Raw genomic sequence first — 6,000 nt, forward strand, 5'->3', positions numbered from 1 at the left:
GGCTTTGGGGAGAAAAAAAAAAGAGGAAGATTGGCAACAGATGTTAGCTTAGGGCCAATCTTACTCACACACACACAAAATATACTGATAGCATTGATGACATACTCAATAGAAGGACTGGAAAATGAAGCTGAAGAACCCCCCTAGGAGGCAAAGCAAAAAGGGGAAGTGAAGGAATAGGAGAAGAAAGACAAGAAAACTGAAGGTCTGGTGCAGGAGGCCCAGTAAAAAAAAGCATTCCAGGAAGAGGAGCGGAGAAAACAGGAGACGAAATAATCAACAAAATAATTCAAGAAAAGTTCCCCAAACTGAGGGCCTGAGTGTCCAGAAGGACAGGGCCCCTGAGTCCCAGCACAACAGATGAAGATGGACCAGTGACAAGGCCATCCTGGAAGGTGGCTTGATTTTATTTCTCTGAAAAGTCATAAGCAGGCACTTTTCCCCTGAAATGTGGGAGAAGAGGGGCCTCTAAGTCTCGTTCCTGGTTCTGGCGGGTGAGAAGGCTTTGCAGACGGAACTACAAGGTGGGTAGCATGCCCGGCCTCCTGCCCACCGCAGCATCAGGGTCTTCACTCTGTTGGCCCCCAACACTCCTCGAAGCATGCTCCCTCCTTACCCTCTTGGGGACCCTCTGAGGTTTTCCTCGGAACCAGATTTCATGGGATGAAACGTGGGACCGAGGGGGTGTGTGATCAGTGGAGAGGCTCCTGATGGGGAGTGAGGCCCAGCCCGAGGGCAGGAACGCAGTTAGGGTCCAGGCTCCCCACTGACTCTCCCTGGGAGCTGGAAAAAAGAACCAGTTTCAAGAACAGGGACATCAGGGCCTGATGGCAGAAAGGGACCTTTGATGGCTGCCACAGGGTGAATCTGTGTTGGTGGGGAGAGGTGCTTTAAAAGCATGTTGGCTGAGACAACAGCAGATGCCCCCGCATTGTTCCCCCCGGCCTTTCTGAAAGCCTGGTCCGATGGCATGCCGGCAGGTGGAGTAGTGACAGTGTGTGTCTCAAGGCAGGTTGAGCAATCCTTTCGTGTTTACTCTGTGGTTGGGCGTGAAGAGAGCAAGGCAAGGATGACATCCAGGCTGCTTGCTTGCCTCATGGGAGGAGGAGCCAGGGGCCTTTCTCCAAGCTCAGGATTGATCCGTGATCCCTGAGTCACAAGCAGGCGAATGGGAGAGGCTTTCAAATCCAGGCGTTGGACGGAAGCTCAGGTTATGTAATAGAAGCACGGTGAGCTGTCCTTGATATGATTGCCACTCTCAGTAATTATTATTATTATTACCTACTCAGAAGAGTCCAATTAAATAAGAATCGTTTTGCAATTGGGTTATTCAGATGGTGGCCAAGAGCTCTCTCTCTGGAGGCAAGAACAATCCCTCAGCTTTGTACCACACTGGGTGGTTCCTAAAGCAGCCGCACCTGTACGGTCTCTTAGATGTTGATCCATACAACCAACTGTATGAAGAAGACAGTCATGATTTCCCCCGTTTTATGAGCAGGGAGGTATTTTATGGCTCAGAGAGGCCAAGTGACTTGCCCAAGGTCACACAGCAGGAAAAGGACAGAGTCAGGGCTGGGCTGGTCTCTTGGTCCCCGTTTCAGACTTTGCTCCACCACCCCCGGCTGGGTTGCAGAGACGCTCCTATCAGGTGGCACTGCCCTGGGTTAGAGGGGCAATGGGTGCTGGAAAGAGCAGAGACTTTGGATAAAGTAAAACACCATAATGGTGGGTGGTAGCAGGGCCGCTGAGCCATGCAAAACCTGTGAGCTGAGCTCCAACCAGCTATGCTGCGAGCGCCCCGGGTGCTGTTCACATCTGGAAGAGGCATGAGATTCTCGTCATCAATATTTCAAAATTAAAATGTGATTTTTCTACTGATTATAACAGCATGACAATTTATTGTAGAAAACCTTGAAAATATAGAGAACTCTGAGGAACAATATAAAAATCACCTGTGTCTCTATTAACATCACGTATTTCCTTCCTGAGGTTCCTCATGTATAGATGGGTATTTTTTTAAAGAATTAGAATCACATTATATATGATTTTGCATCCTAGTTTTTTTTCCACTTTAACTTATTCACGATTCTCTTCCCATGACATTAGTCTTTGAAAATATGATCTTTTAAATGATACAGTATTTCATTACATGCAAACAACTTTTTGCTTGATTTTTGTCTTTGAAAAACCGTAGAAATGAATTAAAATAAGAAAGAATGAGGGACAGACCATATACCTGTGTAAATATCCAGGCATGAAAGTCTCTTCTTGAAAAACAAAGTTAGGGCAATTCAAAGAAAAATTATACACACACGAACACACAAATACATCAATTGAGCCTAAAAGGCATTTGACAAAAATTTAGCATCCTTTCCTAAAAAATTCTAAGCAATAGACCATGGAAACTTTAGAAATAAAGACTATTCACCAAGAACCAACAGAGAATGTTTTTCTAACTAGGGAATCTCTAGAACCATATTCACTTAAATCAGGAACTAACCAACGATGACTATCACCATTATTATGATTGGACATGGTCTTGGAGGTTTCAGTAAATGCGATAAGATCAAAAAACTATAAAACTGGTTTGAACCTCAGAAAATGAGAGATAAATTTGTCTGTTTTTGTTGATGATGTGACTATATACTTAAAAACGCAAGAAATGAGTGAAACTGACTAGAATTAAGGAGTATTTGGTGACACAGCTGGATACAAGATAAATATACAAATATTGACAGCTTCTCTCCAGCCTTGTGTAACTAGAAATGGAAAAAAATAATTCACAATAGCAACTAAAAATGTTGAATATTTAGGAATAAAATGTAACAAGAAAGAAAAAGGTCTTGCCAAAAAACAATAAAATCTTATCAAATGACATAAACCAAGACCTGAATAAAGGGCAAGCCATAGGCTACTCTTGGATGGGAAGATATAATATTTATTTAAACTCACCCCTCCTAAAATAACAGAGTTTTTTTTAAGGGACAGATAATTGGATAAAATAATTATAAAGCTTATTTGGAAAAATAAATTCCCAAGAATACCAACTTTTTGGAAAAGAATAGTTAAAGGAATTTGCATTACCAAATCAAGACATACCGAAAAGCCACTCTATTCAAATAAATATGGTATTGGCATAGGAAAAGAAAACTAGATCTGGAAACAAACAGAGAAAGTAGAAATAGATCCCGGTGTATTTAAAAATCTAAGACATGAAACATTTCTTTCGCTAATGAGAAAAGATAGATTAATTGGTCTTCAATCTTACAACTTATACAATAATCGATTCCAGATAAAGACTTAAATATAAAAAGCAAGACAATGAGAATCTCACAAGAAATATTTTTTCTTTCGTTTTTTTTTAGGAGGCTACGTAATAATTTAACAGTAGGAAAATCCTTTTACCCAAAAATGGAAACTCAGAAGCTGTTACTATAAAGACACATTTGTCAATATTAAACCATTTAAAATTGTTTATGGCAAGAGACACCTCAGACAAGGTGCCAGTTATATATATTTACAACTCAGAGGACAGTGGCTTAGATCTACTATAGACAAAGAGTTCTTACAGATTGACGAGAGAAAATCACCCAATAAAAATGGACCAGGGATATTGAGAAACAATTCACAGAATTCAAATCCAATTGACAATTTTTTTTAAGATTCTCAAAACTCTAGTAATACAGGAAATGTAATTCATATTAACAGGGAGATAACTCTTCATGACTATAAAACTAACAAAATTTACAAAACAGCAATGACACCTTTTGCTCTTGGGGATATGAGCTCAATTGCTGGCTACAGCTTAATTCAGAGGCAATCTGGCAACATCCATTCAAGTAATATATGTGTGTCCTTCAGCCCAGCCATAACCCCACACCTGGGAATCTAATGCATAGAAACCAAAGCATCAGAACACCAGGCTTTGTGTTCAAGAACTGCAGCCCTGGAAAACTGTGAGAACAAAGCAAATACCTATCAGTAGGAGAGGGTTGAATAAAGTATAGTAATATTCACCTTAGAATATTATGTACCCATTAATAAGAACAAATTAGAGCTATGATTGTTGACTTTGCTGAGAAAACGAGGATGCAAAAACTTGTATGAAGTATGACCTTGTTTTTGTGAACAATGTTACTAAAACCTCGTAACGTTTGTAGTTCTTATATGAGCATGGAGAACATGTATTAGGTCGTCAGCATAGGTGTCCTGGGGAGTTGCTACAGGTGGAGTGGGAAGGGGTGTGAAGCACCAGCAGGAAACAAGAAAAGGAAAACAATATTACCACCCGCAAAAGAGAACTAGACCAAAGGGGAGGGCAGGGGGCAGGGGGCGAGGGGGTGTTCTGGACCTCTTCCTGTGGCCCAGACCCAGGGGAAGTCCAGTGAGATTTGCTGTATCTGGTAATAAAGATGCAGTGCAGATGCTTTTTCTCTAATATTTAGAAGTGGGAGCTCAGAGACAAAAACTTATCAGCTGTGCTTAATATGACTCAGAGCTAGACAGTAAAACTATTCCTACTGTAGCATCTTTAGCAATAATATGGTAATAAAAAAAAAATCTCACTTGTCCCTCTCTCATATGGGGGGTGAAATGCAGTATTGTACTGCCCGCCCCACCACAAGCCCTTTCTTGGACAGCCTCCCTTCCCACAATGCCCGCTACCCACAGGGACCACCTGACTCAGGTACCTCATCCATTGGCAGCTGAGCTGGGTCGACTGGATTCAGGGTATGTGTGAGTCGAGAAGACACCAGGACCAGTCATTCGGTGACTGTGAGCTCTTCAACTGAAAGATCATGTTGAGTTGGGGCTGGGGTGACCACCAGGGGCTGAGGAAGCAGGATCACCGAGAGGGATGGAGCAGAACAGGCAGATGTGCAGAATCCCCACCACACAGCCCAGAGAGAAATCGAGGGAATGACTGCCAAGCCCTCAGAGGCTTCCCGGCCCCCAGCTTCAGTTCCCATGAACTGGGCTTTGTTTCTACGAGCCCCCTCCTGCACCAATTATCTGTTGCTGTATAACAAATGGCCCCAAGGTGTAGTGGCTTAAAACAACCATTTTATTTAGCTCAAGACTCTGAGTGTCCGTGATTTGAGCTGGGCTCAGTGAGGTTGTCCTTCTGGGCTGAGCTGAGGTTGGCTGTTCTAGGCTTGGGGTCCCTCACATGTCTGCGCCTCTGTCCACACGTCTCTCGTCCTTCAGCAGGCTAGCTCGGACTTGGTGGCAGAGGGCTTCTCAGCCCAAGAGCGAAGCTGCAAAGCCTCTTAATGTGTAGGCACAGAACTCACAACGTCGCTTCTGCCCCGGCCAGCCCAGATTCAAGACGTGGGGAAGAAGCTCCCCCTCTGCACAGAAGGAGCTGCGAAGAGCTGCGGCCCTTTCTGCAAACCCTGGATCATTTAAGCGTCTGCCTTCACCCCATTATGTGAATAAATTTCTGACCCCTGAAGCCACAGAGGTTTGGCTAAAACGTGGATACAGACACAGAGCACTTGGAGATCAAGTCCTTCCTCTCTCTACATCTTGAACACAGAAAAATGATGATAGTTCCCATTTGTCGGTCACAGGAGGGAGCAGGCAGTGACAGCGAGGAGACTCTCAGAAGGCTGCGTAGTGATTGGGCAGGGCCTGGAAGGACAGGCAGGAGTCCTCCCAGCTGAAACGAGGGGCCAGGAGTGCGTGCGAGGGAATCGCACCATCAGGGGCCAAGGCGCGCGGGCGAGCGAAAGGCCTGGGCAGCAGCTCTTCCCTAGCCGAGGCTGCGGAGGACGGTGTATGAGGAGTGCCGTGCGCCCTGAGATCTCTTGGCCCCCTTCCTGTTTGGGCTAATGAGCAAGAACCTGACTCCAGCCCCCTGTGGGTTCTGGAAGAGCAAGAGCCACCTACCTCTGCGTCTCCATCTTCCAAGAGCACCTGGTGCACGCACAGATTCCTCCTGGGGTTGAATCACAGCCATGAGGACACAGACGCCTGGACGGAGCTCCCTCTGTGCCA

The sequence above is a fragment of the Equus caballus genome, chromosome 15 (assembly GCF_041296265.1).
Source record: "Equus caballus isolate H_3958 breed thoroughbred chromosome 15, TB-T2T, whole genome shotgun sequence".
In the NCBI taxonomy this organism is placed as follows: Eukaryota; Metazoa; Chordata; class Mammalia; order Perissodactyla; family Equidae; genus Equus; species Equus caballus.